Below are 23,160 nucleotides of genomic sequence, written 5' to 3' on the forward strand. Positions count from 1 at the left end.
GTAGTTGTATTTTATTATTATTATTATTGTTGAATATGATTTTTTTTTTTTAACCCCCAAAATCAGCCAAAATAGTCCTAAATAGTGTACGCGTACATATACATGTCAAGAATATTTGAGATTTTTCTCTCCTTTTGGTCATCAACATAAAATTATTTGATTAAAATGCACTTTAACAATTTTTGTTAATTGTTAAACAATATTTCTACACATGGACAATCTGTGTACTTTTTAATCTAAGTGGTATTTAGGAAAAAAAATCATTAAATGACATCAATTGTAAGTTACAAAGAAGTTGGATATATTTTTAAATAATTTATACATGAAAAGGTTAAAATGATTGTACGCTTTAGGAGCTTATTTAAATGATGAAGAAATACTGTTTTCTCTAATTTACTCTAAAAATTAGGCAACTTTTTTGGTCAAATTGGGTAACGTTTCAGTGACATTCACCACATGTACACATATATCGATACAACTATTTCAAATTTCATTATCACGATGTACCGTCATAGCAATATATCATTGCATCCCTACTTTAAAAAAAAAAAAAAAAAAGACACCTCGCCATCAGTACCAGGCTCATAGTACTGCCTTTTTGTTTTCTTCTTTTTTAATGTCGGGTTTTATACAGAGATTACATTAGACTTGTATCAGACAGTGGGTTTATCCTTCATTAGCAGACTAAATATATTTCACAGAATATTAATTCTGATTATTTACCATAGCAAAGAAACTGCCGCATGGCCTTAGGGAAATCCTTTAATAAAATCAGCAGCAACATTTGGTTGCTGTTTGGGTTGAGGTTACTGTGAAACCTGTTGTCAGTGAAATATTAACAAATCTATGCAAATATGTTCAGAAAACTCTAACCACACAGCCAGTGTGAAGAGTAGATTCATATATACGGATATGCATTTGATCTCTACATTTTGTAAGCGGTATTATTATATATAAAATGTCATAAGAAAAAGGTTCTGTGGAGGTGTGAACAGTGTAACGACACTCACACGGGCACCAGGGGTGGAAAATCCTCGAGTTTGTTACTATACGTAAGTATTATTTTGGCATATTTCTACTTCACATGAGTGCTATTGATACTTTAATACTTCGTTACATTTCTAAGATGTTTTACTACTTACATTTTTATTTATAACTTTAAAGTATTGGTTACAAATCTCGAAGGTGTAGCTTAGCCATGCTACACAATGTAGCTAGCACTAGCGATATCCATGTGCATTTGATTTAATACAATTCAATTACAATACAGTACAGTCAAATACAATACAGTGTTGAACTTGGCCCTGCCTCAGCAAATGTTTCAATTTGTTGGAGTTAGCAAAGACTCGTATAAAATAAGGCGTCTCCTTCGTCTCCCTAGAAGGTATCTTATTTGACACGGTGTGTCAAGGTAAGTTTTGCTAATTTGCTAACATTAACTAGCTATAACTACATTAGCCTGTTTACTTTGCTAACAATATGTTGAACTAACATGGATTCCAGTAGCTAGCATAAACTAGCTAAGCTACAAGTTGAAATATTACAGACAGAGATTGAATGTTTTAAGCCTTTATATCTAAAATAATTTTCTATCAGTTTTAGATTAGTAATAAAAGTTGCTTTTGACTTGAAAACATTAACATACTAACTTAATTTTCTCAGTTGAACACATTTAAAAGTACTCTTTTGGCTTGTATTTGCATAAAATTTTGAGACATTATCTTTGACTTGAGTCAAATTTCTCAGTATTTTGTTCACACCTGAAAGGTACAACACTGATCCTCATGTCCAGTTAATTACTTTACATGAGTTTTAAAGCTACAGGACACTTTCTCAGGTGAAAGAAGCGTTAAAATTGAGAAATACTTGCCCTCGCAGGGTCCAGGTCAGTCACAAGAGAGTATTTGTTGCTGCTTCCCTCATAAAATGAAAAGCTGGTACAACAACCGATGTTGCTTCCTGGTTGTTCCAGGTCGAGTGTTTTGCATATATTACATGCATTATCTATTATATTAATCTTCTGCGCTGGGATGGACTGGCGTGTACAGTATTTCCGCCTCACTCGCCGTCTTCCTGGAACCTGATTTTAACATTTTTAGTACCTGGAGACATGAACGAGTTCTACGTTAAACACTTTTACCATAATTAAAAATGAATTAGGATCCATTTATGTAACTTACATCATTTTTATAGCTACACCATATCAACATTTCCAGGTGAAAGATACATATTAAAGGTATAAAAGGTGTAAACTTGAGTATACCACTGCAGTGAGAAGGAAGAGTATGGCTTAGTGCACTTTTTTCTGAGAGTGTAGGGTGTAGGGCAGATTACATGATTTTTGAGTTTTAGTCCTGGCTTTGTTTCAGAGATGGATGCCAAGCAAACCTGCATTATAAAATGTTTATATACGTACTTTAGATGCATTTTTATTTTTAATAAATGCAGATTTAATAGGGAAAAAAAGGTTTAGGTATGGTTTTCCTTCATGCATCTGAACCCTTCGTCCACACTTAAGGCTGTTTTTAGGAAAATATAAGACATAAATCACCTCCAAATCGCTCGACACACATTACTAGAATTTAACAGAAATCATTATGGTGATTTCTCTCGCTCTCTAGACTTCTTGCTGTTAGAAATCCAGCATGTCTCGGGTATATCTGTCCAAATTTTCTACACAATAAAGCACAAAAATAAAAATATATCATTTTTTTGTATCAGATAGACTCTAATGAATGATTCAGCGCTTTTAAAAATGAGTTTTTTCATCGAAGATAGATTTATTTAACCTCTGAAATTTGTGGCATCGTACAATGCACGGTTTCTAAACTGTGTAAACTTTGTACATTTGATCAAAATTATTATTTTTTTCCCATATTATTACATTTTTTTTACTAATAAAAACAAAACTGGATGTTCTATTTACTGTTTAAACAGGGAATTTAGGAAAAAGTCAAAATTTATAGGACATGAAATTTTAAGTAAATTGTGACAAACATGAATGTTCTTTTTTAAAATAAATAAATAAATAAATAAATAAATAAAATGTAAACATTAATAACAACAACAACAACAAAACAACAACAACAACAACAATAATAATAATAATAATAATAATAATAATAATAATAATAATAATGCATGAAAGGGTTAATGTATGCTTCAAACCATAATGCACACAAAATTGTGTGTGTGTGTGTGTGAGTGTGTGCTTGCATTGTGTTCATTTTATTATTCACGCTTATCATGGACGGGGAATGCGTGGAGCGCGCGCGCGGATGCGGTTCGTGCTGAGCGCAGAGCGCGCGCGTGCGCGCGTGCGTGTGCGTGTGCGAGCGCGCGCGCCCCCGTTTCCGCGCGCGGAAAGCTCGGCTCTCTCTCAGCACGCGATCCTGTCGCGCTCGGGACAAACCGTCTGCGAGTGTATGAGTGAGAGAGAAAGCTCTGGGGCGGAAAAAAACCCCCAAACAAACCAAACAAACCCGGTGTTTCTTAGTTTAAAAGAAGGAAAGAAAAAAAAACACGAAGGAGATTCAAGTCGAAATATTTCCGCGAGCAGAAAAAGAAGAAGATAAAGCAGAAGAAGGAGAAGAAGGAGAAGAAGGAGAAGGAGAAGACGGTTTGTTGTTCCTCCGTTAACACAGCTCAGGTGAGTGCACTAATTTATGCATTTAAACCGTGAAGTTGAGCCAGCACGCTAGCTGTGCTCACCTGGAAGAGGTGATCCTGTCTTTCACTGAAATGATAACAGAAGACATTTATTTCGTGAAGATTTAGAGAACATCCAAACTTCCTCAGAAAAAAGTACAGAAATGGCGAAATATTCTCTCAGGAGCTGAAAAATCATTTCTTCAGATCATCCTGTTACTAGCAGAGGAGAACTAACTAACTTTATTTAATCACTTAATTTAAAAAAAATCTCTTTCAGTGACAAACATCAGCACTTTTTCCATTTCAGAGCTATAAAACAGGATATTTTTCACCTCATCTCTCAGACCAAGTCAGGATTAAAAACCTCCTTTATATAATACATCCTTTACATAATTCAGCTTTTCTTTAAGAGCTGAGGAACATTTGCTGCCATCTTTCCTCACACCATGAGCATCAGTCACTTATTCTGCTGCAAACCATAAAAACCATAATATCACTAATTACTGACGTGACATCTAAGTATTTATCCGGTTTATTAGCTTCTGATCTGTTCATTAATCTCAGATGACTATTTATGAAAGTGTTCTGCTGTTACAGCGTACACTACATTGTTTTGTTTTTTTTTGTTTTTTTTGCCGTCTAATTTCATTAATCCAACTGATTACACTGGACTTCATTCATAATCACATTTGTTCGTAGAAGAATTAATAAAGATGCACTGCTGATATTTTTTCCCTTCTTGATACGATGCACGCGTCAGAGCCCTAATATGCAAAGCCGTCCTGATAATAACCCTGATTCTCTGCACGCTTCTGTTGCGTATATGATGTTATATGAAACATCAGCACGGTGATGGTGGTGTGTTACGAGAGAGTTTGCGTTAACTTGTCACGTGCAAGCTTTGCAAGATAAAATGCATCAAGGTGTAGAAAGGTGTCTTAGCAGAACATATGGCAGCTTTGTAGCTTTACACATCAGCGATAATTCTGTATTCGGTCTGTATTCTGTAATAAACCGATCAATCGACTACGACGATCCTACACCCAAATATAACGTGTAATTGTGCACCGTGTCTGGATACCGTATTGAGTAGATAGATAATGTATAGATAGTATAATAATAACAATGTATGTTGTGTCTATGGAGCTTTTTCATGCCATATAATGAGGGTAATGAATCGTAGCAGTAAATAGATAGCTATGTTATTCACACTTGCTAGCTAGCTAGTTTGTTTAAGTCGTTCGCCTTGTGCAGTTTCAATAAACATGAATAAACTAGCCACCTAGCGTTAGCAACAATCAGGACATGTGCACAGTGCGATGAAAATGGTTACTTTATGGTCACTCTATAGTATTTTTATATATTAGGGGTGTAACAATACACCGTTTCGATTCAATTCTCGATACTGTGTGAAAATTCAAACAAATTTTGAATGAAGGAAAAATGATGATGGAAAATACTCCTTTTTTTTCTATGGAGGTTCTGTATAATAAATAATACAAAACAATGTGCATTTCTGTCTGTATAAAACTAAATAAAGTAAACATAGCAATGAAGAGAGGTTTAATATTGTAAACAAAATGTACTAAAGGTTCACCATATCATAAAAATAAATCAGTACATGTATAAATTCTCTCCAAAATTTTGACTGAATAAATAAACATGTCTGACCCGGGACTTTCAAAATGATCAACTGAAACATAATGAGCTCTGTAGCAGAAATAGAGCTCCAAAGGCGGCTAAAATGTCTGATTTCCTCAGCCTCTTTCTTGGGCACCGTAGATCTCAGAAGTGTGGTTGTTTGAAAACTACAGAAGAGCGTGTTGGTTGCTGCAATCCAGAGCTATTGGGCTATCGGTCACTTCACAAGTGCAGATTTCCACTTCTCCACGAAAGTACAAGATCACGTGACCAGCGTGCGCTCTGTATATTTTAACTCTATGTAACAGTGCAACTGCATTACGTGCATAATTAACAGAATGCTAATATCGGACATTACCCCGATGCACATCATCACATTTTTTGCATCGCGTCATGATGTATCGTTACACCCCTACCAATACATTATTTGGACTGAACACATAATACACCCTAAAGGAATGCAAACTCCGGTCTGAATGTTTTGGGCATTTACATAATCAGATTCTTTGAACTGCCTGCTACAGATGTCCATGCTGCCTCTTCAAATGCTCACACTCATCCTGGAGAATAGCACATCGGTGGGAAATGAGAGAATTGTGCATTGAGTGATTGCAAGCTGTGTTTGCTTTTGAATAAGAGGTTTTGAAACACTTCTACTTACGCTTCCACATTCGTAAACACGGAAGTGTGAAAAAGCTCCGTTGTTTGTAATGTTTGATGCAGGAGAACATGCATGTAAGAATTTCACTGCATTCTCAACACTGTACTTGTGAACATAATATGACGAAACTTGCTAACACTCAGATGTCTCAGGCCACGGTCCGCTCCGATACTGATACTCCAGATTGAATAAGTACCTCTCTTATGAAAGACTTGTTCGAGGGAGAGTTCAGAAAGGTCGATACAGAGCTCTAGTCCATATGAACATGAGTAAATCTGAAGACGCATCTTTTCTTGTCTATGTTGCCTTTCCATCTAAACAAAAATGGCATTTTGATGACCAAAAACGCATCTTTTCCAATCCAGTCTCCTCTTCACGGCAGATATATCTGAGATATTTTTGCATTGCAGGGTGGAAAAGGGAAAACGTAGACTTTCAAAATGGCTGACGTCCTAATTGTCATGTGATCACTACAATTCCAAGATGGCAACATAACCTGCGTTCACAGCATAAAAGACTTTACGAGTGTTTCAACGCTACTGTTACTCATACCTGAGACTGAATCTGTACCTTCCTAAGAATGAAAACAACATTTTTTTTTCTGATGATAGTCATCTCTTTGAATGACTGTATAGCTTCTTTCTAGTACCTGAATACAAGTTGAGTGTTACTGTTGTTCCCTGCTAATTACATCACACATTTGGCTGGATTTCAAACAACGTAAGGAAGTGGTAGCACAGTGGTTAAGACGTTGGACTTCTGATCAGAAGGTTGTGAGTTCAAATCCTAGCACCACCAAGCTGCCACTGCTGGGCCTTTGAGCAAGGCCCTTAACCCTCAGCTGCTCAGTTGTATAAATGAGATAATTGTAAGTTGCTCTGGATAAGGGTGTCTGCCAAATGCAGTAAATGTAATAATCCTGGCATGCTACAACATGAAAAGGCTCAATGCCTGTAGAGCTGGAACCTTGCGTATCATTCGATATCAATAGCAAATCGATAATTTTTCATTAAAACTTCTAAAAATCACTTAAAAATACAGGAAAAATACGTAGCTATAGACATGACTTGGCCAACCCCACCCCACCCCCCCCTTTATTTATTTATTTATTTATTTATTTATTTTTTTTTTTTAAAACTCTATCAGTTATTTGCCACATATATGCCACAAAGTATAAATATAATAAAATTAATCTTAACAAAAATACTTAAAGACTTGAACTGGATTTGAAAAAAAAAAAAAATCAGTTTCAAATCCAGTTCAAGTCTTTTCCCATTTTTTACAGGATCAGATTAAATTTGTTCTTTTTTTTTTCCCCTTCGTTTTTGCTGGTATCGGACCAGTACCGATCCTGAATATCAGATCAGTGTCATCTCTAAATGATCGCAACAATATTCTTCCCAGTTTAGCTTACGTCTGTGATATCTGTGAATGTGAAAGCCTGTAACCCACACAAAAATGCTGCTTTATTTTGATAAATAAAATCCACTAGAATATACTGCTTCTCACAAAACCACATATCGCAGCCAATCCATCACTTTCAAACTGCTTTGAGCATAACTGCAGGAGTCCTTTGTGCAGTAGCCAAGCAGTGATAATGTGTTTGCCAGTAAGCGTGCTCTGCCTTCTGTCTAAACTAGCATTTCCCTTGTTAGCCACCATAAAGGAAATGGGTATTTTGGTGAGAATGCAGCCCGGAGCAGTGATACTCCATCCAGTCCCTGGGGATCATCAGCCCCATCACGTCCGTATTTATCCCATTCCAGCACTGAGCACAGTGTTAACATGGTCATTTAGATGAGTTGGAATAAAACCAAAACTGGACTGGATTGAACGTCTTTGGTCTTGGGGAGTCTGAGAGCAGTGCAGTCTTATCTTCTGAACAAGCAGAGGCTCAGAGATTAGTCTTCAAAGAGAGAGCATGGAACTATAAATGACTCTCAAGTGCCTTCTGGACAATTTTTACCTCAGCTGAAGTTTCCCAGGAATTAGAATATTAATATTGTGCATTTGTATCTAACTCGCTAATTATATATATTATATATAGGCCATATGTAGTCTCTGAGTCTTTAGTCTTATAGCATAGTGCATTATGGGTATTCTGTATAGTGTGTTAGAAATTTCAGTGGCACGCTACTCAAGAAACCAGGCGATTCAGCGTGAGCTTGCTCGCGAGCTTATTTATTTTGGTCTGACACTCAAAACAAAACAGAAAATTTGGCAGCTTTTCAGCTCGCTCAGCATTGTCCACTTCTTTTTGGCTCATAGGTGCACATCCATTCAGCTCACTGAGAGAGAGAGAGAGAGAGAGAGAGAGAGAGACATCCATATACACATTTCAGACTTCCTAGTGTTTTATTCCTCTTATACCTCAGCAATTGCCAGTTCGTTTATTAATGAATGACACGTCATACTTTTTTGCTGAGTGGGAACCTTCCGACTTCCAAATACTGTGCCAAGTTTCTGAATTCCCAGTAGGAAAAATCGGTTTGATTGCCTCTTCAATTCCTAATTCCTACTTGGAAAGTTAGAGTTTTCCGAGAGCTCCGACTTCTCTGAGTTGTGATTCACTTCAACGTGGCAGCGCTCATAGTGAAAAGTAGAAATAACAGCATGATTTAAGCAGTCTTTTGAGTTTCTGTTCATATTTCAAATCGTTCGATACCTTAGCAGTTGCCAGTTCATTTATTTATGAATGACGCATCATACCTTTATGCTGACAAAGTGTAAATAAAGAAGTTTAAATACAGCGTCAAGGCATTGGCAGTAACTCAGTCCTTGGGTAAATAATTGTGTTTGCATTAATTCAGGTCACTTTAGTTCCTATTCTGTAGTACACTTCAATACCGCTGCATATGATTAGTGTGGTCTTGACTTTTCATTTAGAAGGGAGAGCTGCATTGGCTAAGTCCACATAAGCACAGGCAAATATGGAAACAAATCTTTTCTTATCCACTTTGTCTTTCCAAATCTACTTTTCAAAGTGGAAAAAGTTCAAAACACAGTCACAAGTGTGTGGAAGGGAAAAAACATAGCCGTTTATAAAACGCTGACATCATCCTTGTCATGATTTGATCTCCGCAATTACAAGACAGTGGAATATTTTCTGTATATTGATTCATTTATTGAATATATAGGTATTGGTATAGATATGACTGCTTTGTTTAGTAAACAACCGATGCTGTGATGTTCAGGACTATATGTTGACTACAGCATGAAAACCAAAAAAAAAAAAAAAAAAAAAAAAACAATTAGAACTCAATGTCAATGGCATCAAAGGTGACGCCTTTACTGCCAAGGCTAGTCCTCCTTGTCACTAATTTGTATGCCTCAAATAACCTTAAAACATACTTCAAACAGGAAAGAAGCTATTAAAGAAGAAAAAAAAAACATTTCAGGCATTTGACCTTGCTCTGACCTTGACAATTACAAAATCTAATCTGTTCATCTGCTGGTTGCAATGATAATTCCATATAAATCCTACAAACATTCAACCACTCGTTCTTGAGATATCACGCTAACAAGAATATCGGAAGGATGCACAGACAACCCAAAAACATAATGTCTCTTCCACCTAAATAAATACTGTAGAAATGCTCTGGGTGCATTCCCAGCATGCCGTTTTCTGTCATTTCACAGGTTTTTTTTGGGAAACAGCCTAAAAACGGTAGTCTAAATTAGACCAGAGAGAAAACAACAGACCGCATATTAAGTGTGAAGACATCATGACACATTTTTCTACCGTAACATGATGTCATGTTTCACTCCCAAAACCGCTACGATGTGATATATTTGGTTAGAAATAAACCATGCACCTGCTAGCGCTACTTAAATACCAGAAGACGTTTAGACGTGGGCACATGTCTTTTAAGATGGAAGATTACAGGGGAAAAAAACCTAATGTTTTGTGTTTTCAGTGATAATAAATAGCACACTATGATCAGGGACACGAAGTAAACAAAGTACAAATGGGTTGTTGTGATTGACTGAGCATGGCTGATTAATAATAGTGCTCGCACTCACACTTTGGTCTGCCCTGGTAAACGCATACTGCCTTCAGATGCAATCAGACACCTCAGAGAATGCACTGGCATTGAAATTCCCATAAGCCAAATGACAAGACATTATTGACATCACATGTTCTGCATATGCAAAGGCTGCCATGATGAAGGTTAAATGTCACGCTAAAAGATTCGTTTCGTTTCTGTTTCGTAGCTAGCTAGTTCATTCAAAAATCTAGCTAGCTAATTCTTTCACAAGTTAATGTGAAAGTTTGTCAAAGTGTTCTTCAGTGAATACATGAAATGTATGTTAAAAGTTAAGCAAATGTATGGTGTTTTCATTTGTTATTATATTGTATTGTGGCAGAAATTACTTGGCAAATATCGGCATCAGCCACTGAAATACCCGAATCGGTCGATTGCTAGTTGTGTCTTTAATTAGGGGGCCAAGCACCGAAAGTCCGAAGTTGTCCTTGTAATTGTTGGTCATATTGAATAGAAAAGACTAATGTGCTTCTGATTGGATGGTCATGTTTTAGATACACTAATGGCACCACATCTATTTTACTATAGTGAAGATAAAATGTGAATGTGTGAATACATTACAGTGGTCTTTCTGTGACAACTTTCTCTGACTTGCTGCTGAGCAGATGGTGAAAAGTCTTACACCACTTCAATCACAGTAGGTTTTGTAGCAGCAAAGTGTTTGGATTGTATTCTGTCTGACTTAAGTAGCTTTGAATAAAAGTGTCTTGCAAATGACTCATAGGGAGACATGAACAGGTGAGAAACATGAATATTTAATGAGGGTTTGTCATGGATTGAAAATTAAAACCAAACCCCTTGAATGGGACGTGATTGAATAAAGCGAGTAGCAGCATTTCGGCTTTCAGCAGCAACATCTGTTTCTTTTCAGACGCTCTGTTCTATTGCAGTTCCACACTAAAGCGTGTGTTTGGGATTATATCCAAACTGCATCTGTTTTTATTTTTTAAATTTATTTTAGAGGCCAGAATTGCACTATAGTCATTGTGGAGCAGCACAGGGATTCCCAAGCAGTTAAGTGTGTGTGTGTGTGTGTGTGTGTGTGAGAGAGAGCGAGAGAGAGAGAGAAAGAGTGTGAGTGGGCTTGCAGTAGTAAAAGTAATCAAGCACAGCTTTATTGTGTCTGAGTTGATTGATCTCACACTATTATGGGTCTGAACAGAGAGCCCCCTGTTTACGGAGATTCACACTGATCTGTGATCAGCCTTGCTGTTTCACTTATAATGGGAAATAATTTAGATGCGTGTAGAAAAGCCTGGTCCTAAATCAGTGCCAACTGCAAATGCATGAGGCAGGCAAAGTTGTTTTCTTTAGAATTTCTCCCTTTTCTCTCTTGTGTGACTCTCATCTACATCCATAGAGCTCACACAGGGTTTCTGTTAGTTCACTAAGGTTTATTTTAAGCACGGTGCCAGGAAGTTCGGGTCTAGGTGAGGCAGGTGTGAAAACAGCTGAACATCATGAGGTTGTCATTCAGCGCCTGTGTTTGTGTATATGTTGTTTGCTGAGGCCTTTGAAGAAGGACAGGTCTGTCATTATACAGCAGATTTTCGGAGGCAAAGACACACACACACACACACACACACACACACACACACACACACACACACACACACGTCTCTCTTACTGTCCTTGCGAGGACCTTCCAGTGATATAATTATTGTTGCAGCTAATCTAACACCTAAATCTAACTCTAACCTTAACCTTAGTAACCAAAACGAAACTTTTTGGCTTGTTTACTTGGTTTCGTTTTTTTTTTTTTCCCAAAGCTGCAGGTTTTGTGAAAACAAACTAGCACAACATCAGAACTGTCAGATATTCCTGTCCTTGTGGGTACACTTGGTCTGCAACAAGAAATAAATATATATATATATATATATATATATATATATATATATATATATATATAATGTATATATACAGTATAAAATATAAATATATAACACACACACACACATGTAAAAATGTGTGTCTAAAAACATATCTACATTCATTTTTAACAATTTAACCCTTACCCCAAATGTGGGTATTAAGCGAAAACATATTTTGTGTCCTTTAGTTTTGCAGTTTCACAGAGATGTTTACAAGAAAAAATAAAGTTAAGAAAGTGCTAAAAATTTTACTAAACATCAAGATTGTGAATTGGTTTCATGTTTGGAGTATTCTTAAACATGATGATGTAATTGTAACATAGTTGACTCCTTCTTAGAGAAAATAAACATGGTGGTCACTGGCTGCTACACAGAACTGACGAGAAATCCTTTAGTAAACCTGTTAAGATTGTTGTTCCTCCAACTCAAATACCTGCCACATCCCTTTAGATCTAAGCCTAAATTAGGCTCTGTAAAAATGTTTGCTCTGATATGCTCCAGGCAGTAAAAGACAGGGAGAGAGGCTGTTTCTGCACTGTATGTGTAATATTGAATTTTCAGATGCTCCTGAGAGGTACAGCCTCTTAAAACTGAGCTTACGCTGTGCAGTCCTGGCATGATGGAGATACGATGTTGCAGTCTCTGACAGGTTTTTTTCAATTGTGGCTCAATCACATGTAAATACTCTGTGAATCATACAGTTTGCAAGAGCAAACAAAACTCAATTAATGTGTTCCACCAATCTTTCGGAGGTCACAATGAATTTCTGAGATGTCACGCACTTTCATGTAGTGTCACGATCTGATATACCTCAGATATATCTCAGAAGTCTAGTTAGCATCATCAGTTAAAGTCTTTGCCATCATCAACATCACTGACTTGTTATATGACTTTGAATACACCAGCTAAGCCACCGAGAGGAAAAAAAGCTCAGAAAAACCCCTAGGTGATGGAAGTACCGCTCGCTGGACAGTGACAACAACGTTCTACGGGTCCGTATTTCTTTTCTTTTGAAGTTTAAGTGCAGGAAACTGAGCTCTGACTGCTTGTCAACATGGTCAATGTTGTAAAATGTGCAGTGTGTGCACCTGCGTTGTGAGGTATCGTACACTCACTATTCTCTCACGGTTACGCACTTCTGATGATGCTTCCATGCAGAAAAAAATCTGTGCAGACATAAAGGTGTTTAAAAAAGTTAACTGGAGTAACCGACAGATGATTACAGTGCCACAGGTACACTTGACTCTCATACTTTTTTCATATTTATTTATCTCTGATTTACTGAATCCCAGACATGGACACACGTCAAAATAGAGACACTCCCGCTGCCACCTAAATTCAGTACCAACCACAAATAATGCTAGCTACATTAACTGTGAGCTTAGCAAGCCATGTTAATTTTTCAACACATCTGACAATCACCTGTTAGCATAGCGGTGCCGCTGAGAGGTGCTGGTCTTCCCAGGCTAGCCGGCTAATGCTAACCAGGCAGGGGCAGAGAAGCTGTATTCTGCATGGCTCATGGTGTATTTCTGTGCAAATTTGGTTTTGCTAAGCAAGAAAAAAAATGAGAGGGAATGTTGTGTGAGCACATCGTGAGGTATGTGCAGTTTCTACCATCGCAGCGAGTGAGGGATTTCTCTTGCTGTACAGTGTAAACTCCTCTTAAATTTTCACTATCTCAGGAGTCAGGACTGTAACAGAATGTACTCCTGCTCTCTGGGTGATAGAGACGGTATTGGTCTCTCCACTTCAGCCGATATGGCGATATAATATCGATATTGCGATAAATTGTGGTGATTTATTTATTAATTTTTTTAATAATTACAGACTGACTGGAAGCAGCTAGCATCATGCTAAAATTATGTACTTATTCTTTTAAACTGTAATTTTTTTTTAAAGTTTTTGTTTTTTTTCTTTTCAGCATTGAACATTTATCTATTTATTTAAATTGTTATAAATTTATTTATTTATTTAAAATATTTGAAATATAAAAAATAAAAATAAATATATTTTTAAACATTAAATAAATCATTAAACAGTATTTATTTATTTATTTAAGATCGCCGGTTGTGAGAGATATCATGATACATATCATGTATTGTAGAAATGACTTTGTGAACTGTGGTACGATATTTTCTGTCACATTGCTCATCCCTAATCCCCACTCGATTCGATCAGAGCGATGCAGGTCAAACCTGGACGTGAGAAAAAGGGTACTTAATTCTCTCCATTAAGCGTAATCAGCTGCTCTGTGACTTTGCAGAAGCATCGGTTTCAAAAACATCACATGTCTGAGAGGAAGCATGTCTTAAACACATCTTAAACACATCTTAAATGTTGCCCCATCATCACCGATGTTGATTATCACTCAGCTTGGATGTGTTATATTGACACTCGGAATAATTGCATGACTATAATTAATGGAAATGCAGAGTGATTAGCATTTTTTTTTTTAAGTGGAAGGAAATGTGCGTTCCCTCGCTCTCTAAAGCACTCTCACTCTGAGAATACTGTGTGTAGGAAAAGGTTGAGGATATGGTTCAGGATTCGGCACAGGCGTGGGTGTAGGCTTATGCTTAATGGCAGTTCTGACTCTTAATGTGTGGACTCCTTTTTATTTATTTTTTATTTTTTTGCTCCCTCTTGTCTCTCTCACACACACACACACACAAATGTTGTGTTCCAGTATTGTTTTTAACACATCCTTCATTATTCAATTCTGCTAGCGGCCACTTGTGTGACGTTGTTGATATATGCTTCTGTGTCGCAACAGAGGAGTCGATGAGGACATGCTAAAAACAGTATGGGAATTCTAGGAGTGAATCGTACCCACAAGGACAGAAATAACTTCCTGGTCTCACACACTTGTCGCAGTGTTTGCATTCAGATGCTGCGTGTGAGACTGCTACCGTCCCTCATCTTTGGTCCCGTTGTCTCTCTCACACGTGTCAGAGACAGTAATGAGACATAGTAATGAGTAATGAGCTGTACCTTACCATTCCATGCGACTGTGATACCGTAACGTGTGTGTGTGTGTGTGTGTGTGTGTGTGTGTGTGTGTGTGTGTGTGTGTGTGTGTGTGTGTGTGTGTGTGTGTGTGAGAGAGAGAGAGAGAGAGAGAGAGAGAGAAACTTGTGAAGGCACTCTAGGGATAAATAGGGGCCACATTAAAGTCATGAGCTCAAGATTTAACTCTAAATGTTAAAGGTTTGAATTTAGTTCATGGTGTAATATCCTAGTCTAAAAAAAAATCACAATTTCATGGTATCACAGCAGGGCTGGTCAATATGATAATATAATATCGATATTGTGATAAATTGCACTTTTCACAAAGCACTTTGGAGATATGAGATATCGCAGGTATTGTGGCATCTTTTTATAAATGTCATTATAAAAATAAACCTGATTACAAACTGATTGGAAGCAGTTGCTTTGTATTTAATCTTTAAAACTGTAAAATGTTAACAGCTTTTAAACAGAGGAAGCTGGTGCACAGAGGGGAAAATGGATATTGGTCTGGTTTCAGCAGTGCCGTGGTGTTCTGTGCATTCGATTGGTCTGGTTTAGTTTTCAGCAGTGCCGTGGTGTTCTGTGCATTCGATTGGTCTGGTTTAGTTGTGGTCAGCAGTGCCGTGGTGTTCTGTGCATTCGATTGGTCTGGTTTAGTTGTGGTCAGCAGTGCCGTGGTGTTCTGTGCATTCGATTGGTCTGGTTTAGTTGTGGTCAGCAGTGCCGTGGTGTTCTGTGCATTCGATTGGTCTGGTTTAGTTGTGGTCAGCAGTGCCGTGGTGTTCTGTGCATTCGATTGGTCTGGTTTAGTTGTGGTCAGCAGTGCCGTGGTGTTCTGTGCGTTCGATTGGTCTGGTTTAGTTGTGGTCAGCAGTGCCGTGGTGTTCTGTGCGTTCGATTGGTCTGGTTTAGTTGTGGTCAGTAGTGCCGTAGTGTTCTGTGCATTCGATTGGTCCGGTTTAGCTGCATTCGATATCCTTTGTGTATGATAAAGTTAGGAACATGCTAAGAGTTGCTGCAGAGGTAGCAAAGTAGGTTACTGTAGTGTGATTTAAGGTGAGTTTAGAGGGAGGTGGTTGTGAAATCCAACTTACAACCATGAAATTGTAACAACACGAATTTCTAAGAAGGTTTACACTGAAGGCACTGTTTCTCCGTTACCTAAGTAAGAAATAACACTTCTGACCGTGCTTTTATATGAAAATAATGCACCCCGTGGACGTGTGATGCGGCACGATGTGCGTTATTTTCATATAACCGCACGGCCTCAGGTGTGTTATTCCACTTATACCACAGCGAGTTGCCAAGGAATACAATGTCTAATCTATTAATGACTGATGTGTTGCACATTTTAATGGTTTATAGTTAGATTTAATGTTGTGGAGCCAACGGGTGACAGGTTAGTTCCTGGTCTCACTTATAGCCACGATGAACAGTCACTCTTTCACCAGCCTCTCTGTCTCTGTCTCTGTCTCTCAAAAAAAACCCACAGGCTGTCATTTTACCAAGAAACTGGGAAGCGTAAACTCCTCTGTCCTTAACATGCAGACCTTCTGACCAATCCGATTTGAGAACTGGCATAAAACAATTTCATTTTTTTAAATATATTTTATAGGGTTGCTGATTAGATGATCTGTGACTCCATGAACTCACATGGAGGAAATGTGAAGCGAGCAACTAAAATTTATATTAATAGTTTGTGTGTCTGTTTTGTCTCAGTTTGGTGGTATTTCTCTCTCTCTCTCTCTCTCTCTCTCTCTCTCTCTCTCTCTCTCTCTCTCTCTCTATGCCTTAACAGCTTTGTACTTGGACTTGTTTGTGTAAGAGTATCTCCCAAATGAATAATTGTAATTAGAACAGATGACCTCCTGTCTGATCTAAAGGTTAGGGTTTGTGCTGCAATCTACACCCCTGACTTTAGTTCCTTTAGTGGTTCTGCACTCTGCACCCTTTTGTCAGACCTGGTGCTTTATTTTAGACGTGTGGCTCAGCGTGCCCTGTCATCATAGTTTAAGCCAAGCTATTATACTGCTGATAACCCCTTTTTCCAACAACACAAGCTTGGAACAAGATCCAGCCAGTGTTTCCGCCAGGTCGAGAGCCAAACAATGAAGTGAGGAGTATTCAGCAAAAATTCATAAAACGATTACCTTTTAACGATTAGCTCATGTCTGTAAATCAAACACATCAATTTGAATGCAACAGTTTTGCAACTAATAATTATTTTTTATGAAAGTAATGAACATTTTTGGATTTTTTTTTTTCTTTAGTTGTATTTCATTTTAATATTAAATACCAAAAAATATTTATTTGCAGCATTTTAATTCCCTAATACTCTTAACTAGGCTTAATTAAACAACAGGTCACTAACTAACTGTCCCACAAGTCCAGTGTCATAGGATTAATCTATATTTTTAAATTTATTACAGACCATGATGCATCCGAGCAAGGAAGAACGAATCCAAATAATTCTACTCATACAAAATCAAAGTCGAAGACAACGTATTGAGCAAGTAAATAAAAGCTTTTTTTTTTTTTTGCTGTTTGGATTTATGGGACACCCTTTATACAATATAACATTACTGATATTTCATATAATGTGTCACAGCATGAGAATATTATGACAACCAAATGAGACACATGAACTATTGCCAGGTGATGGTGTTCTGTTGTCACAGCTGGATGTCTTGTCTGCAGTGCAAGCCCTGATTTGTTCAATTATCACCAGACAAATTCAAAATAAAGGCAGTGTAAAGATCCTCTGGCTGTCTCAGTAACTGTAAATAGGCGAATCATTTTCAGTGTATGGAATCGACTCCAAAGCTTGGGGATTGACTCTTAGTGAATCAGTGAATCGACTCTTTTTGTGATGTAAACCAAAAGCAGGATGGAAACTTGATGATTTGACACGCATGATTAAAAATATTATATATTGTGTGTGCTAAGAAAATTAAACAGTCTAGCATTTATTTGCATTAGTCTGATTTATTCTGATCCTGATAGCTTTGGTACTCGCTTCCCATCATTCGTCTCATAGAGTAATCTTTCATATGAGCCCGTGTACATTTTCAGCCCAGAGTTTCGCACTGTCTACAAACTTTTTGGCCAAAGTAGCATGACACAATGTTTCCTGATAGATCGTAATCATATAAGGTTGGACAACTCAAAAGAATACATGGCATTTAATAATTAAGCAATAATCGCATGAGCAAGATTTGGCTGTAGGTAGTCACAGCTGTGCTGATGTTCAGTACAACCGTGAGTTATTGCGAGTGCAATATTGATTTTTTTTTTTTAACAACAGTTCTATAAATAAGAAATTAATATTGAGTAACTGATAGCCTGTCGGCTAGCTTGCTAGCTAGCTCACATTGATTTGTACATTCTTGTTAAAGGTGCTTCCGGTTAAAGGTCTGACAGGTTGAATATGTGGAAATAATGTGTGCCGTCGATGTCATGCATTTATTTCATCCCATTTTTGTGCAGCAAGTGACACAAGAATGATTTGGCCAGATATATCAAGAAACATATATATAATTTCTTTTCTTTAAACAAACACGGATTGTTTGCCTTTTTAATACATATCATGTTGTTAGTATTATACAGCTCTATCTGTTTTAGAAATTATAAATTATAAATAAACCCTAAACCCTAACCATAGAATCTTATAAAAATAACATCACAATAAATATTAGGAAATTTAAATAGTATACATAGTGTGTGTCTCTGTGTGTGTCTCTGTGTGTGTGTTGAGGACCAACCTTATCTTTCTTTGAAAGTCTGTGTGTATTGTTGAACATGTAGACAGGAAATGACCCCCAGTAAAAGCACACTAGTGTGGATGGAGAAGAAGCAGGACTACCTTTGACGTGTATTTTCCACAACACACGTGCAAACTTGAATAATTAACTTTCATATTTCAGTTAAAAGGGTTAATATTTGATCAGTTCAACTACTGTAAGGATTGGTGTGATACAAAGAGTGACTGAGAATCAGTCAACTAAAATCCATTACACTGTAACTGAGTAATTCAGAAACACAACAGTGCTCTCGAAGTAACACACACAGTCTAAATCTGCTCTCCACTCGTGTGTCATCTGTTAATTAGTGCGTCTGCATTGTTTGTTGTGCAGACAGCCGCATTATTGATCCAGTGTTGAACATGGTTTCCCAGAGCACTCATTAGATTATGTTCCATTAACGGTGATGTCACATTTCATCATCTATTTGATCAGGAAGCTGTTGTCAAACAAAAAAATGTGAAATGAATCAACATCCTGAATTAGTTGGTTGATGTGGCAATACATGTTATCATATAGCTAAGTTAGTCAGGCTAGTATGATATACACCCACGTGCACACACAATATAATTATTATTATGATGTGTAATGCTGCTCCAGCATGACTCCCTCTGACTGTCTGCATATCTGGAAATTACGAACACAGGCCTCCAGTTATAAATTAAATTTTCCTGTAATGATCACTGCTAAACCTTTGAGCATTGTTTACAATATCACAGTATTATATTAAACACGCAGTGACACAGCGTTGGCTATACAGAAGTTCTATCCACTATATTTAACTTTATACCCGTAACTGGATGGGTGAAATGAATTATGGGATTGCCTTTTCTGAGAAGGACGCGCTCTATGCTAAAGTCATAGTCGATGCTATCTCTGGTGGAGCTCAAGCAGTTGTGATAAATATTTTGGCAAAATATAATTATATGGTGGTGTGGTGGCACAGCAGGTAGCGTTGCTGTCTCTCAGCTCCAGGGTCTCCAGGTCGATCCTGAGCTCTGGCTACTGTCCCTGAGTTTCATATGTTCTCCCATGTAGCCGCCCATCCAATCCACTTGCACTTCCCATCCAATCGCACATCCATCCACCAGACCATCCGCTCACCCATCTATATAGCCACCCACTCAACCAACCAACTAACCATCCATCCAACCATTCACTCAAACACCAATCCACAAACCCATCCAACCATCCACTCAAACACCAATCCACAAACCCATCCAACCATCCACTCAAACACCAATCCACAAACCCATCCAACCATTCACTCAAACACCAATCCACAAACCCATCCAACCATCCACTCAAACACCAATCACAAACCCATCCAACCATTCACTCAAACACCAATCCACAAACCCATCCAACCATTCACTCAAACACCAATCCACAAACCCATCCAACCATTCACTCAAACACCAATCCACAAACCCATCCAACCATCCACTCAAACACCAATTCACAAACCCATCCAACCATCCACTCAAACACCAATCCACAAACCCATCCAACCATTCACTCAAACACCAATCCACAAACCCATCCAACCATTCACTCAAACACCAATCCACAAACCCATCCAACCATCCACTCAAACACCAATTCACAAACCCATCCAACCATCCACTCAAACACCAATTCACAAACCCATCCAACCATTCACTCAAACACCAATCCACAAACCCATCCAACCATTCACTCAAACACCAATCCACAAACCCATCCAACCATTCACTCAAACACCAATCCACAAACCCATCCAACCATTCACTCAAACACCAATCCACAAACCCATCCAACCATCCACTCAAACACCAATCCACAAACCCATCCAACCATTCACTCATGCAACCATCCATCCATCTATGCATCATTTACCTGTACATTCAGCACTCTCTCTCTCACACACATTGTCTCTCTCTCTGCCTTGACCACACCCTGACCAGAACAAAGCACTTACTGAAGATGAATGAATGAATATTTATGTGATGAGAAATAGAAGAAGATAGAGAACTATCATTTGATTATATAGGTTTGTTTTCACATAGAAAGAGTATGTCCTGGTGAGTGCTCACACTTCTTCTTCTTCTTCTTCTTCTTATTATTATTATTAAAAAGAAAACCCAGATAGATTGTACAGCATCAGGAAGTTAGTTCAGTTAAAAGTAACTCAAATCTTTTTCCGCTCAATTTTGAACTTGTGAAAATATGAACTGAAGGTGTGCTAAGTCCTGGCTCATCTTACCATTCCATTAATCAATCACGATTTTTTTTTGTTCCCATGCTTGGTTCTGATTGGCTGAAAAAGTTGGCATTATCATATTTATAAAAATGATAAGAAAACAGGGTGTCTGTATCAGTGAGAATTTCGATTATCACCCACATCTAATGCTTACCCAACCTGCCACTAGCTATCTCCTGCACTATTGTTATTGTACATAGTGAGTGTTCTGAAAACGCGAAGCAGTGACGTCAAGTACCAAGGAGTACATGAGGTGCGTGTGTGTGTGTGTGTGTGTGTGTGAAAAAAGGAAGAGATTCTATCTGAGATAATGCTTGTAAGTTCCTCATCTTCGAGCCATGAATAGCAGAATAAAAGTATTTTTACAGCGAGAGTAAGAGAGTTGATTAAGAAGCTTAAAATCCAGGTTTTATGGATTTGTCTCATTCCATCACAGCCTTTATGTCTTATTATCCTCTGACTCTTTGTGCTTAAAGGAGAGAAACATGGAGTTCATACCATTACACATATATAAGATATAAAACTCAAATTAGACAGGTGGATATTTTAAAGGCGTTACGATGAAGAAATGTAATCGAAATGCAAACGTCAGTGAATCTTGTTTATCTTGAACAGGATGAGCAAGATTCACTGATGCTTGCACATTAGTAGGTAGGTGGATGTATCTTTGGCCGGTTGCTTTGAGTGGTTCATTTGGTTATTATCGCCTAATCATCAAGGTGCAACTTTTGCTTTCTCATACTGCCTCTGTCTTTTTCTCTCTGACCCCATTTATGCCTGGTATCAAAACCCATCTCAAGTGATCCTATCACAAGCGGTCTGTGCTCAGTACAGGTGTAAACAGGGTCGGTAGTGTAAAATGTGTGTATAGTAGCCATTAAACTTTCTTAAATAAGTATATTTAATTAAAAATAACAATTCACGTCGATGTAAAAATGGTCAGCCAAATAGCGGCAAGACTTCACAAAACTGAAAAGACTTTAATTAGTAGAATGCATTAGAATATTAATGAGCCTGTAATATTACACTGCTACAGACAGAGCAAACATTAGCAGTAGCACTACACGGAAAGTGAAAATCTACCAATCCATCCACCAATCCATCCACCCACTCATTCATCCAGCTACCCATTTTTCTAACTTCCCACCCACCCATCTGTCCATACATCCATCTACCCAGCCAGCCAGCCAGCCAACCTACCTACCCATCCATCCTTCCATCCATCCATCCATCCTTCCATCCATCCATCCATCCATCCACCCAGTCAACCTACCTGTCTGTTTGTCCATCCACCCATCCACCTAACCAACAGCCCATCCATGTTCCCATCCTCTCAACCAATTGCCCATCCACCCAACCAACCACCCATCCATCTGTCCATCCACCTCCCCATCCGTCCAAACTACCTGTCTGTCCATCCATCCACCCACCCACTCATTTACTTGAACATTTTGTTCTCTCCCTCTTTCCCATAAAGAGGCTCTTCACTGCTCATTTGTTTCGTTTCCTCTTTGCTCCTCCTCTCCTACAGTCGCTGTGAAAAAGCTCTCATCAGAATACAGAATCACAAGCCAAGACCTTGCATGCTCTGATTTACACATGTGCATGTACAGAATTGATTTCTTTGCATGTTTAAAATGCACTATCTTTTGTGCATGCACATTCCCAGCCGTCGCACATATACGTACATGCATTCAGTACTATGATGCTACAATGCTTTGAGAGCATTTATCTGTCTCGCTTCTTGACTGATACTCTAGAGCGCTGTTTTATAAATCATGTTGCTTAAAGTTAATGTGTTCTTTCACTGTGTGTAGATAGTGCAATGGGTATGCAAGTAATCATTATAGCATCATTAATTATTTAATTTCATGCCAGCGTGTGTGTTGTAGGGATCCTGTAGAGCAGAACGTAATCGTCTGTAATGACTGCACATATGGAGAAGAGACAGAATGTGCAGGAGGGAAAAAGAGAACGGCAGAGCTCATCTCAAGAGACTGATAAAGCAGGGGTGGCTTCTGTTCTCTAACCAAACTAGCAATATCTAAAGCTGCTGAAAATTTATCATGCAATGCTCATTAAACGTCGCATAGTTTCCATTCAGTCCCGCATTTCTGAGAGGTGAAGTAATGGATAACGGTGCAGTTAAAAGTACAGATTGAAGGAATTGCCCAAACAGACGTTCTGTTGGATGTGTCCCATATGCTAGTGTGTGATAAAAGAGCTCTTAGCAGAA

At 38.0% G+C, this 23,160-nt stretch overlaps 1 protein-coding gene across 5 annotated transcripts in view; it reads left to right on the forward strand.

Annotated features, from left to right (window-relative positions):
- Positions 1–3,333: 3,333 nt before the first annotated feature.
- adcy7 (adenylate cyclase 7) overlaps positions 3,334–23,160 on the forward strand; it is a 74,918-nt gene continuing 55,091 nt past the window's right edge. For 2 of the 5 annotated variants that reach the window (XM_034299625.2, XM_053229415.1), the window contains exons 1-2: positions 3,334–3,649; positions 17,312–17,395. The gene's annotated coding sequence lies outside the window, so the exon portion shown is untranslated. The remainder of the gene's footprint in view (positions 3,650–17,311; positions 17,396–23,160) is intronic. The other 3 variants (XM_034299626.2, XM_026937563.3, XM_034299627.2) reach the window with 2 other exon arrangements.

This window comes from Pangasianodon hypophthalmus, chromosome 25, assembly GCF_027358585.1.
Source record: "Pangasianodon hypophthalmus isolate fPanHyp1 chromosome 25, fPanHyp1.pri, whole genome shotgun sequence".
Lineage (NCBI taxonomy): Eukaryota > Metazoa > Chordata > Actinopteri > Siluriformes > Pangasiidae > Pangasianodon > Pangasianodon hypophthalmus.